This window comes from Dasypus novemcinctus, chromosome 30 (assembly GCF_030445035.2).
Source record: "Dasypus novemcinctus isolate mDasNov1 chromosome 30, mDasNov1.1.hap2, whole genome shotgun sequence".
NCBI classification, from domain to species: Eukaryota; Metazoa; Chordata; class Mammalia; order Cingulata; family Dasypodidae; genus Dasypus; species Dasypus novemcinctus.
This window is the reverse complement of record NC_080702.1, coordinates 6,514,644-6,527,966: the sequence shown is the minus strand read 5'-3', so window position 1 is coordinate 6,527,966 and position 13,323 is coordinate 6,514,644. Positions and strand designations below refer to the sequence as shown.

The following is a 13,323-nucleotide window of genomic DNA, read 5'->3' as shown; positions in this document are numbered from 1 at the left end:
GGAGTGCGCCCATGAGGAAAGCCGCCTACGTGAAAAGAAAGAGCAGCCTGCCCAGGAATGGCGCCGCCCACACTTCCCGTGCCGCTGAGGACAACAGAAGCGGACAAAGAAACAAGACGCAGCAAATAGACACCAAGAACAGACAACCGGGGGAGGGGGGGAATTAAATAAATAAATCTTTAAAAAAATAAAAAATAAAAAAATAAAGCTACTTTAAAAACAAAAAAATTTTTTTTTTTTAATTTTTACATAGAAGCAGAAGAATCAGTGGAGTGGTCAGAATAGGCAATAGAAATACTGGGGCATCATCAAAACTATTTGATATTTGAAAGCATGGAGACAGAATCCTAAGGAAGAGTGCACTGAATGAGAGATCCATAAAAAAACAAAAATGACACTCGTTCTTCAACAAACTTTAAAATACTGATCTGCAAATGATAAATTATAAAGGCAAACTACTGACAGGCAAAAATATTTGCAAACTTATGACAAAGAAAGAACACATATCTAGGAAATCTAGAGCTGATATCTGGAACAGATATCTAGAAAATTGGGAGTGGATATGGCTCAAGCGAGAGTGCTTGTTTCCCATAGGGGAGGTTCCAGCTTCAGTTCCAATACCTCTGAAAAAAAAAAAAAAAACAGAGAACCAGCAAGCAAACAAAAAAAAACAGCTTGATCGAGCCAATTTGGCTCAGTGGTTGAATGTTGGCTTCCCACTTTTGAGATCCCAGGTTCAAACTCCAGACATGGTTCTAGGAAAAAAAAAAACTCCTATCTAGAATATAATAAAAGAATTTCCAAAATTCAATCATAAAAACATTACTATTAGAAAGTGAGTAAAATACATGAACAAACATTTCACCACAGTAGATACACAGATAGGAAATAAGTACATGAAGAGATGCAATGATATAATTAACAATTAGGGAAATGCAAATTACACCATTATTAAGACAATGTAAAGTGACAATACCAAATGCTGTTGCTAATGCACAGAAGTTGGATCTCTCTTTAGTGCTCAAAGATGATAGTCACTCTGAAAATTACCCGTTTCTTTAAAACTAAATATACACTTATCATACAGCCCAGCAAGTGCACTCCTGCACATTACTCACAAAAAATGAAAACTAAGCCCAGATTAAGCATTAGTTTGTTCTTTGAAAAGATAAAACTGATAAACCTCTACGTTAATCAAACATAAAACAGAGAAGATACAAATTACCAATACCAGGAATGGAAGAGGGGTCATCACTACTAGTTCCCTACACATTGAAAGGATACTCAAACAAGACTATGAACAACCCTGTGTCCAAGAGTTTGATAACTTACATGTAATGACCCAAAACTCCTTGAAAGATACAAATTAATAAACTCATACAGGAACAAAAGTATAATTAGAATAACCCTATAGTCATTAATTTTTTGAATCAATAATTAATGACATTTCAAAAAACAAAGGACAGGAATATAAAACCAAAATTTTGTCCTATTGTCTAGGAATGTTCAGCTGACTAGGGGCCTCCTGGAAGGAAAATGCACATAACAGGACATACTTCAAATGCCTGGAGTGACCCCTCCCCATAATCTGTATTTATTATTTTGTATTTTGTGGAAAATAAACACATGCTCATATTAATAAAAAACAAATCAAATGTTGAAACAGGTACACAATTAAAGGTAAGCCACTCTCTCTCCAGTCCATTCCCTCAGTTCTACCCCCTCCTAGACACCCACTTACAATTTCTCTCACCTCCTTGAATGAATAGGTCAGCCAGGTACAAGCATATATATCTGTGGTTGATCGTACATCCCATTTTTAAACTTTTACCTGAATTATTAAGTTATTCAGCCATTAAGTCAAACTTTCTTAAGTAAATTTCATTATACACCCAATAACATGACCATATAACATAAAGTCACATCAGGATATTCTTAGTGAGAGGGAGTGACATGAAAAAGTAGGACAACAGACATAAACCAGGACTGCCCTGGACAAGCAGGAACACACCACGTTAATTTACAAATCAGTGCTCTGGAGTCCCTTCAGGTCCACAGAAGACAAACGCACCACCTCCCACTCCAGCCGCAGGACGTTCAGTGCAGTAAAGGACAAGAAACTCAGCAGAAGGGTCGGCTCCCTCCCCAGTGCACAGGACTAACACCTACCACAAACATCCCCAGGCTGCAGAGCTCAAGGTGGCCTGGCACCTGGGGAGCCACAGCCATCACCCAAGGCCTGGCTGCTGAAGCCTGGACACCAACTGCCAAGGCCTGCAGCCTGCAGCTGAGCATCATGGGAGGTGGGGGAAGGGGGCAGCTTCCAGGACCACCCACCAACTGCCAAGGCCTGCAGCCTGCAGCTGAGCATCATGGGAGGAAAGGGGAGGGGGCAGCTTCCAGGACCACCCACCAACTGCCAAGGCCTGCAGCCTGCAGCTGAGCATCATGGGAGGAAAGGGAAGGGGGCAGCTTCCAGGACCACCCATATGCAGGCCCACCCAGACCACAGGGCCCAGCCAGGGCCTAGGGACTGGGATGGCCCCACCCGCCTCCTGGTCCAGGCACTCCAGAGTGCAAATACTGGACCATCTGTACCATTCCTCATCTTTTCAGAAAGGTTTTTTTTACGAATTTTAACATTCTCCACTTAATTTCTTTTTAGCTCTTTCTATTCTTTTAACCTTCACTTTGTACTTAAGTATCATCTTGTCACCCTATTTCTTAAGAGATTACATTTCACTTTTGAACTATTTTCCCATTGTTCTTATTATGGTATTCTCATTCACTATGAGTTTTTTTCAACTTATGATGTCTTATCATACATTGTTTCATTTTCTTAATGCCTTTTATCTTCTTTTCAGAAAGTATATTTCAGAACATCATGTAGTCATGACGAAGAGCTTTCATTCGCGGTAAGATACTCTTCACTTACTCCTTTTCTCCCTGTATTACACAGGTACTTGAAAGTAACATGCATTTTTTTCTGTTGGTATTCGTACACTTTTAAAAAATTGTGGATTAAAGTGAGATTCAAAACAGCTTTCTCAACAACACAGATTTCTCTTTCTAGATTTTTCATGAAAGGTTTTGACGGATGAAAGCTTTCTTCCTGATATTTCTGGATTCTGTACTTCTATCATTCTTATAAACGGGCCCTCACTCTCATTACTTCTATTGCACCCTTTGTTATCTATTTTGTCTTTCTCCAACTGACACTTCTTTTATATGTACTCCTCCCTTGAAGAGAACATTACCACATCACCAAAATCTAAAGGTCCATATATTTTCAAAATCAATTATCTAAGTTATTTCAGTAAGTTACACTGGATTTCATTTCTAAATTATGTTCTTTGTGTATATATGTACTGTATTCCTACAATCATTAGATTTTAGTTTCTTATATTTATTTTATGATGAAATGTTTTGTTTTTATACTTTGAGTCATTTGCCTACAGAGTGATTAAATTTCTATTTAATTTTATATCAATCTTTTCATACATACTTAGTGTTTGCAACGGCAGTTTATATTCCGCAAATTTTTTAAAAATTTCCATTGCTTTAGATTCACAATCACATAGGTTCAATGTCATTAATATCTGGAATAAAATATTACCACCTTATGGCTTTATATCTATCATCAGGAAAATACACCAACATCCCGCAAAATAATCTTTATACTTCTCATGGTCCTCAAGGATTCCGGTGAGTACTTGGTTCTTGCTCCAGTTAAAGTACTATTTTATAAATAACCTGTAAAAAGAAAAGTTCATTTAATAGGGTTTTCGGAATTTTTAAAGTTTAAGAACACAAACATTTCAGGCATACTATCATTATCTTATTATTAAAACTGGAACACATGCATATTAGTAAGAAATATGTAATTCAAAACCACAAAAATGTAGGTCTTAGACAATTAGCTCCTATTCCAGGATTTTAGAAATGCACTCACAGGCACCCCACATCCTGGGGGCTTTCTGCTGCTCTCTGAGTGGACAGTCATTGGGGGAACACATTCCACTCTGTTCACAGCTGCACTGACATAACCCACTGCTAACACACTCAAAAGCGGAAGACTGAAAGTCTTTCCCAGTAGGTCAGGAACAAGATGTTAGCTCACTTTCATCACTGTTATTCAACATTATACTGGAAGTTTCAGCCAGAGCAAACGCGCAAGAAAAAGAAATAGTCATCCAAATTGGAATGGAAGAAGTAAACTGTCCTAATACACAGATGACATAGAGTTTTAAATACTCAATCCCAAAGAATCCACAACACTACTGGAACAAGTGAAGACATTAAGTAAACTTGAATTGTACTACACATACACTCAAAAGTCAGTTTTGTTCATACAGCCGAAAATAATAAGAAATAGATTTTTTTAGGAAAATCCATTCATTTAGCCTCTAACAAATAAAACACCTAAGAATGAATTTAATGAAAGGGTGAAGCAATTCAACAATTAGCAAACATAGGTGAATGATATTTTCGAAGACCTAAATGTATGTCTAGACATCCACTGTCCATGGATGGTAAGACTCAATATTATTCTAATACCAATACTACCCACAGGTATCTGTCGTGCTTATTCAGGGGGTCTTTGACTTTACCACTGTTTCCTATCTGTGTTTTAAAATCACCAAGCCATGAACAAACACAACACAACATGGTCCAATCCTTACTGTATTTTCTTTTCTGCCATTGTAGGAGACCTTGAAAGTAAATGAAAATGGTAACTATTCTAGGCTCATCAAAGTATGTAACAAGAAAAACAGATAAAATAGGGGGCTTCCTGCAAGCTGTAGGCAGGAGACCTAGCCTGGTCCCAGGCTCAAAGTAGAATGAGGATATGATGAAAGGTTTTCCATTAAGGAGTTCTGTCCTTCCATCCACAGTCCCGAGGGATGGATCTGTTCATTTGGGGGTTACAGGTTAGGCTGAGAGGAGTCTTACGAGAATCGATGTAAGAGTCTCTGTGGGGTGACTGTGAGATTGTGTGTGAGCTTGTGGGGGGGTGACTGTATGAATTTCCCCCAGGTGACAGGGACTGCTCAAGCTCGGGTGCTCCAAGGGGAGGGGCCTTAATGTGAATCCAGGCATGTGGCTCCAATGCTCTGCACTACAGACCTGCAGTTATCACTCAGACATGGGACCAGAAGAAATCACAGAAGGAAGCGGATAAGGCTCATTAGACTGAGGTCCTGCCTACTTACGGGAGATCCGTGGTTTGGTTCCCAGTGTCTCCTAAAGAACACAGTGAGATGGCACTATGGGCAGACACGGGAAGCTGACACAATAAGATGATGCAACAAGAGACACAACAAAGCAGAGAGAAGAGGTTTCCAGTGCCTCCTGAAGAAGACAGCAAGCTGGCACGGCGGGCAGCCACAACAAGCTGACAAATCAAGATGATGCAACAAGAGACACAAGGAGAAACAATGACAGAAAAAACAAAGCAGGGAAGAGAGGTGGTTTAAGTGATTAAGCACCTCCCTGTCATATTAGAGGTCCTTCTGCCTAAAAAAACAAAGACAGACAGACACAGCAAAGGTAAACAATGAGGGGGTAGGGAGAAATAAAGAAATAGACATAAATATTAAAAAAAAAAAAAAAAACAACCAAAATAACAAAAAAAGAAACCATGCAAGGTAGGTTCCATCATCTGTGTATGTACTTACAATTACCTGAGTCTACAGAGAGACCAAAGTGTCCATCTTTATAAGGTGGCCTCCAAATCACAGGGCCTAGGGAAGCTAACTGTGCAGATAACCTCAGACTTTGGCACAGTTTCTGATGTCCAACACTAAAGGAAAGGCCTTTTGACTCTGCGTTAGATCAAAATCCTGAGAGTTGTGAGACATCACATAGAATCCTCTGTCAACCCTCATGTTGATGTCACAGCCAGGAGCTCTGCCACCACACAGAGGCACTGGAAAGAAAAGTTAGTGCACTGGATTATATCATTACCACAGACCCTCCAGATGCTGAAATCCTATGAGTCAGGGAAGAGGATGAGACTCAATCAACTGGGCTCCCGTCTACCATATGACAGGCCCTGGGTTTGCTTCCCAGGACCTCCTTGAGACGGCAAGCTGACCCGCACCTGCACAGAGCTGACAGCCTGCGTCCATGGAGAGCTGGCACAGGAAGATGATGCAACAAAGGAATACAAGCAGACACAGAAGAATGCGCAAGGAATGGACACAGGGAGCAGACAGCAAGCAAGCAGCAAGGGGGAAAGGAGAAGTAAAAATAAATTTTAAAGAAAAGCCTACGAGTCACACAGTAGGGCTCTGACAAGCATGAACTCAGATTCCACTTGGTACTTAACCTGGTGTCCACAACCTTTGTTGTACTCCAACTAGAGAGCAACCTTAGAGGGAGTCAGCATTGACCCTCTGCGTCCCTCCATAATGACGGTCCCACTGTTAAGGGACAGTAATTCAAGAAATAAACAAACATGATAGAGAAAAGAAAGACTGGATGGAAAAATACACTATTATTAAGTGGTCATTGTTAAATGGTAAGATATTAATGTGTTCATACCTATAATTACATTTACCACAAATATTAGTGAATAAATGTGACAGAATGAATTGCCTGGAATTGAATTGATTTCACCAAAAAAAGGTTGTCTCTAATCAATCAGAAGCTCCTGCAGTATATTTGGTAAATGCAGTGTCACTTTATGCAGATCCATGGAGGCTGAATTCATTGGAGATGTCAAAAGACACTGGTGAAGGCAGCGGACTTGGCCCGGTGATTAGGGCATCCGCCTACCACATGGGAGGTCTGCGGTTCAAACCCCAGGCCTCACTGACCCGTGTGGAGCTGGCCATGCGCAGTGCTGATGCGAACAAGGCATGCCCTGCCACACAGGGGTGTCCCCCGCGTAGGGGAGCCCCACGCGCAAGGAGTGCATTCCGTAAGGAGAGCCGCCCAGCACAAAAAAAAGTGCAGCCTACCCAGGAATGGCACTGCCCACATGGAGAGCTGACACAAGATGACGCAACAAAAGGAAACACAGATTCCCGTGCCGCTGATAAGGATAGAAGCAGTCACAGAAAAACACACAGCGAATGGACACAGGACACAGAGAGCAGACAACTGGGGGGGGGGAGGAAGAGGAGAGAAATTAATTAATTAAAAAAAAAAAAGACACCTGTGAAGACTTCCAGGAAGATGGCAGACTAGGAAGACATGGGACTGTCTCCTCCTCCAATAAAGCAGCTGGAGTACAGACTGAAATGGACTGGAAAAAGATCTTCTAGGCATTGGGTCAGCAGGTGAAGGCTGGACACCACCCAGAACAGAGAGGGACAAAGGAGAGGAATCCTAACAGTGAAACCCTGAGTTGAAAGCGGAGGCTACTACTGCTGGCACCCTCCCCCACACTGAAGACTTGAGAATACTCAGGCCTCTGAGCCAAATTTACACAAAGACGTCTCCAGAGATCCACTGCCCCTGGAAAGGGGAGAGAGAGGGACACAGCCTAAGGCTGACGCTTCTGACCCACAAATCTGGTCTGCTGTGTTTCCAACCAGCCTTTCCAGGCCCAATCTCCTTCTCTTACAGTTAGGACTGATTGTCAAAGACTGACCTCTGCAGCAAACAGGAGAGAGAGGGAAACAGCCTAAGGCTGACTCAGCTTTTGGCCCACAAATTTGGTCTGCTGTGTCACATGAGCCCGGGGCCCAGCCATTATTTGCCTGTAAAGGAATAAAGAGATCTGACCCTCTCAATCTTCTCTACTGAACAGAATGACTGTTGAGGACACAGAGGGGAGTGGGATCACTTCCAACCCAGGAAAAGGGAGGGGGCTGCCAGAGAAGGCTGAAGAACTGTTTCTAAGAAAGTTGAAATTACAAGCTCTTAATCTCCAGCCAAGAACTTCTGCCCACACTGATCCAGCCTGTGTCACAGCAAGAACACTCCAACCAGGCACTGAACTGACAGGGCTGCAAAGAATGCCACCTCCTAGCAGAACTAGATAGTGCACATGAGAAAATTAAAAATAAGTTCAATTAGCTTTTGCTGGCCTTTATAGCTTCCCTCCCAATGCCTAGGAAGCAAGTCTACAATCCATTACTGGGTTTGATATTAGCAGTTTGACATTATTGATGAATTCCAAAAAGAAATATCGGATTATGTTTGTAAACTGGTCTTTTCCTCTGGCATATTAAATTATATTTTATTCAGAGATTTACATGATTAAATAATGATCAAGGCGTTTTGATTGGGTCACATCTTTAGGACGTTGCATCCTCGACTCCTTGGCGGGTGGAGACTCACTGAAAAAACATGACAGAAGAGATGGTTGGAGTTTGGAGCTGGAGCCCAGAAGTGAACACACAGGAGAACATCACCAGAGATTAGAGACAGCTCCTCAGACACAGCAGGAGTCCAAGGGAGGGGACAGAGCTGTTTGCCTGATCGTCTATAACCAACCTTGTAGAAAGAGAAAAAGCCTAGACATCTTCACATTCAACAGCTGACCTTGAGGAGAAAACAGAGGAGCTAATCCTGGAGAGAAAGGAACCCTGAGAAGAGAGGAACCCCGAAGTCTGAACCCTGGCAGGCATCGGTATCCATCATGTTCCAACACATGGCATGGTGAGGGAAATAACTTATACTTCATGGCCTGGTATATAAGCAACTACCCCAAATAAATACCCTTTATAAAGGCTAACAGATTTCCCATATTTTGCATTAGCACCACTTTGACTGACGAATACACTGGGTCCAGAACCCAGTTTTGAGCAACTAACAGGGAGAACCCTAACGATCCAGGTTGAATCAAGAATCAAAGAACACGAATAACACACAGCCTCCCACCACCAAATCCCAATAAAAGAGAAAGAAATTGAGCATCTGCATAAACTGCATCCCAATCAGATGCCTAGCATCAGCAAAAATTTACAAGCCATACTAAGAAGGAATACACCAAACCCCCAAGAGATGCAGGATTTGAGAGAAGTAATTAACGAGATGTATACAAATTCCCAAAGTCAAATAAATGAAATGAAAGACAATGTGGTTAAAGTAATGAATGAGATCAAGGACTTACTGAATAAGCAAAAAGAAAAAGGTAAAACCAGAAAAAGAAAATTAACAGAGCTAATGGGAATGAAGGACACAATAGGTAAGATCAAAAACAAATTAAAGGGAAGCAGATGTGGCTCAATTGATAGCTTCCGCCTACTATATGGGAGGTCCAGGGTTGGATACCCAGGGCCTCCTGGCCCGTGTGGTGACTGGCCCACGTGGAGTGCTGCTGCACTCAAGCAGTGCTGCCTGGCACAGGGGTGCCCCCAAAGGAGTGCCTCCCCACGCAAGAACAGCCACCCTGTGCAAAGGTACAGCCCCACCAGGAGTGGTGCCACCCACACAGAGAGCACACGCAGCAAGATGATGCAACAAAAAGAAACTCAGGAGAGGGAGGAGAGCAAGATGGCGGCTGAGTGAACTTCCCGGTTACTACCTCCTGTGGGGAATTGGCTGGGCGGCGTTGGAGACTCTTTGGGACCGGGCTGTTTCGGGATTTTTGCTGGTCCGGAGGTGTCTGGACATCAATTTGGAGGGAAGGTAACAGAGAGGATCCGTCTGTGAAATATATACGGACATCCCAGCTACGTGTGGAGGATTCCCTCCTTGGGTAGGCAGAGCTGAGGCGTCTGGCGCCGCGGCGGCTGGCTGAGCCGGGCCGAGTGCCGAGCGGCGGCGGCGGCGGGGAGGGGGGGGGGGGCAGCCAGGCCGAGCGCCAACAGCCGGGAGAGCTGGGCCGAGCCCGGCGGTGGAGTTTCTGTTCTTTCTTTTTTTTTTTGGAGGCTCTGCAGTACTGGGAAGTTCATGGGCCCTGGGCGGCCTACTGGGGGTTGGTGGGAAGGGAAGTGCTTGTGGACTAATTTGGGCAGACGGGGATTTTAGGGCAAAGTGGGGGCAATTTTTGATTGCGGACACAAACAATAGCGTTTCCGCCTAGAGCCACACCCCCCTCCCAAGCCCGGATGCTGACCTACAGCAGTCTCAAAGGGATAGCAACAAAGAGACGCTACCAGGGTCTCGCGGGGTGGCAGACGTTTGGAAGCTGATTAGGGGAATATTTTGTGAAGCGTGGGAATTTCGGGTTTGGACTCTGTTATTAGCGTTTCTGGCTGGAGCCCGTCCCCCGGAACTGGTTATTGATCTGAGTCGTTAAATTGGCTGCAGCCTAGAGGAGCCCCTAGGTGGACGTTCCCGGGGACCACAGGGTGGGAGGGTTCCTGAAGTCAATTGGTGATATATCCACACAATAGACCCTAGTAAGTAAGTGAATTGTAGAACACAGAACACAGGATAGAGCTTGTGGATGAGACCTCACCCATAGGGCTGGCATCCAGCTGCAGAGATCCCTGAAGGCAGTGATGCACTGTGGTGCTCCCACGCTTCCTGTTAACTGGACCCGAGGTTGCCAGGTCTGAGCTCCCTGGACTCTGACGGCCCACACGCAAGAGACTCACACCTCTTGAGGCCTCAATACCTCAGACTGTCCATCCCTGAATCCACCACGCCCTGAGGTACTTCTGAGGCCCTTGAATGTCCTAGCCCTCAACGTTTGCATTTTTTTCTTCTTTGTTTTATTTTGTTTTGTTTTTATTTTTATTCTATTTCTATTTTTTATTATAGTTTTTTAATGTTCTGATTCCTGGCACTGCATTATGCCCTAGTCTTTTCTCCCAGCGTATCCCCCAAAGTCTTTTTTTTTTTTTTCCCTCTCTTTTTGTCCCTGATCTTCTTCTTATTCTATTTTATCTTAACAATACAATAGGTCCTGCAGGAAACACCTCACATTTGCTGGGTTTCCTCATCCTCCACTGCCTCATTTCTCTGTGAATAGATTTAGGCTATCTACACTATCCCCTTTCCCCTACAACTTGATATCCTCCACCATCTGCTATCTCTCCCATATTCCACCTCCCTTTCTTTGACCCACAAAGTGTCTAACTCTTAATTTCTAATACCTTTGTTTAGTTTTCCATCTGGTATCCGCCCTTGAAACTATTACCTCTCTTTTCTCTTTCCCTCTCTTACGAAAACAATAGCTTCTTAGTACGTACCATATTCCTCCCATATTCAGTCGTCTACCTCATTAAAGGTACTTACCTCATTAAAGGTACTCATTAAAGGTACTATAACTCCACACAATTTACACGATCTAACCTCCATCCTCCCAGAACTCATATTGTTGCTTTGTTAACATATATCACCAATACTACTTTACACTTTTTCCTTCCTTACACAATTGCCTTTCCCCAGCACTAACACTTTCCTTTAAAGTGAACTTAACCAGCAATAAGAAATTGGAATAGGAAGAACAAAGGGACAAAGAGAAGATATAACACTTACGCAAAAACAACAGCTAATTAATCTCCAAGACTAGACAAAGAAGCTAAGGAACTGATTAAACCCGTCAAGAAAAAATGATGACAAGACAGCAACAAAAATCTACAAACCAAACCAGTAATCAGGAAAACATGGCTGAATCCAATCAACAAACTAAAAATCAGGAAGGGGAGAAGATCTTCGCACAAGCATATGCATATATGAATCAAAACTCATCTGATGGTACAATTGAGATTTGTGTATGACACTGAATAGTATCCATTGTATGAGATGGCCCAATGAAACTTGCTTCATGAATCTTCCCACTTTAAATATGGGTAGCCTGAATGACCAAAAAATACTGTGGAGCTAATAATGCATAGCTTTCAAAGCTAGGTCCTGAAAGGTATTGCAGCTTCCACATTCAAATGGACCTCTTTCTCTGGGGAAGCCAAATGTCATGTCCTGAGAATACTCAAGTTGTACTGTGGAGGCCCTTGTGGAGAGAAACTGAGGCTGTCTAATAATCACCACGTAGAAGAGCCACCTTAAAGTGTGTCTTCCAGCCCATTCATGGTCTTAGATGGCTGGAGACTGAGCAAATATTTGACTGTGACTTCATGAGAGATGTGGAGGCACAATCAGCTCTCCAATGCCTGAATTCCAGAACCACAGAAACTGTGAGAGATAAGTGAGGAATGCTGTTTGAGCCACTAAGTTTTGGACTTATTTGTTGTTCGGCATTAAAAAAATGACTACAGTTAACATGGATATAACATCTGAAAGAAAAGAAAGAATTGTAAATATGCACTCATTTAGGTAGGTTTGTTTTGTGCCCTGGTGTTTGCTCTTTAAACGTTAACAAAGGATTGAGGAAGTTAGGGTATTTATCATAGAATTCAGCCATCTATAAGAGTTTAGTGAGGGAAATAAAATAGAACCTGAAAACCTAGAAAGATTTATGATGTTCCTACATGAAAAAATCAAGTACCATAAAGATAATATTTATCTCCAATATTAATCTACAAAACCAGCAAAATTCTAATCAAAATCCTTAATGAGTTATTTTGGAAAAATTCTGATGTAAATTTCAGTTGGAATTAAAGATAAATGAAATTTGAAAAATTATGTGGACCAATGATCATAGGTGGCAATTAAAATGCAGTATATATATTCAGTAATCAAAATAACATTGTACATAATGAAGATATAATATAGGTAAATAGAGAACCCAGAAATCAACACAATTGTTGCATGAATTTTTAATATTTTAAAATATTTGTTGAAAGGGTCATTTTTGTTTACAAAAGAAATAATATATTATTTTATATCTGTTTGTGAGACAACCAAAAATTTATGTAGTCAAAGTATCAGATTTCTGTTAACGTTACATAACATGCAAAACCACATATTTCATTTAAAATAAAAAATAAAAAAAGACAGAATTAAAAGAAAGTTTTCAGGAGGTGGAATAGTTTCTTTTCTTACAGACAAAATCATAATCTATGGAGGAAAGGATGGTCAATTTAACAAAACAAAATATTACTAACACCAGATGTTAAACACACTACAAAAAAAATGTAAGTGGAAACCTATAGTTCAGAAAAAAATCAATTTCTCTGAAAGCAAAAAAACACTAAGAGGAAAACATTAAAATATCTTATAAATAATGAAGAAAATAATTTTTTTACGAGATGTATAGTCTCTGAGAGTGCACAGAAACAGAAAGTTTAAAATTATCTTTCAACAATAGTGGTTATCTTTAAAAATCTCTCTTTTTATTTGATTTATGAAAATGATGTTGCTATGAAAAAGATGATATTTTAAGAATTTCCGGAAAAGAATGGCACACTTAACCATAAATCTTAAGTAATTTACCTGCCTTCAACAACCTCTTCATGAGGGCAAGAAATTCACGTTCTGTAATACCCTATGTGTTTTGGTTATTGTATGTCCACTAGT

At 41.5% G+C, this 13,323-nt stretch overlaps 1 long non-coding RNA gene across 2 annotated transcripts in view; it reads right to left on the bottom strand.

Moving 5' to 3' along the window:
* Positions 1-2,553: 2,553 nt before the first annotated feature.
* The window catches only part of LOC131276945 (uncharacterized), a 128,122-nt gene continuing 117,352 nt past the window's right edge, over positions 2,554-13,323 (bottom strand). For both annotated transcript variants that reach the window (XR_011647770.1, XR_009184160.1), the window contains exon 3: positions 2,554-3,753. This is a non-coding gene — a long non-coding RNA (uncharacterized lncRNA). The remainder of the gene's footprint in view (positions 3,754-13,323) is intronic.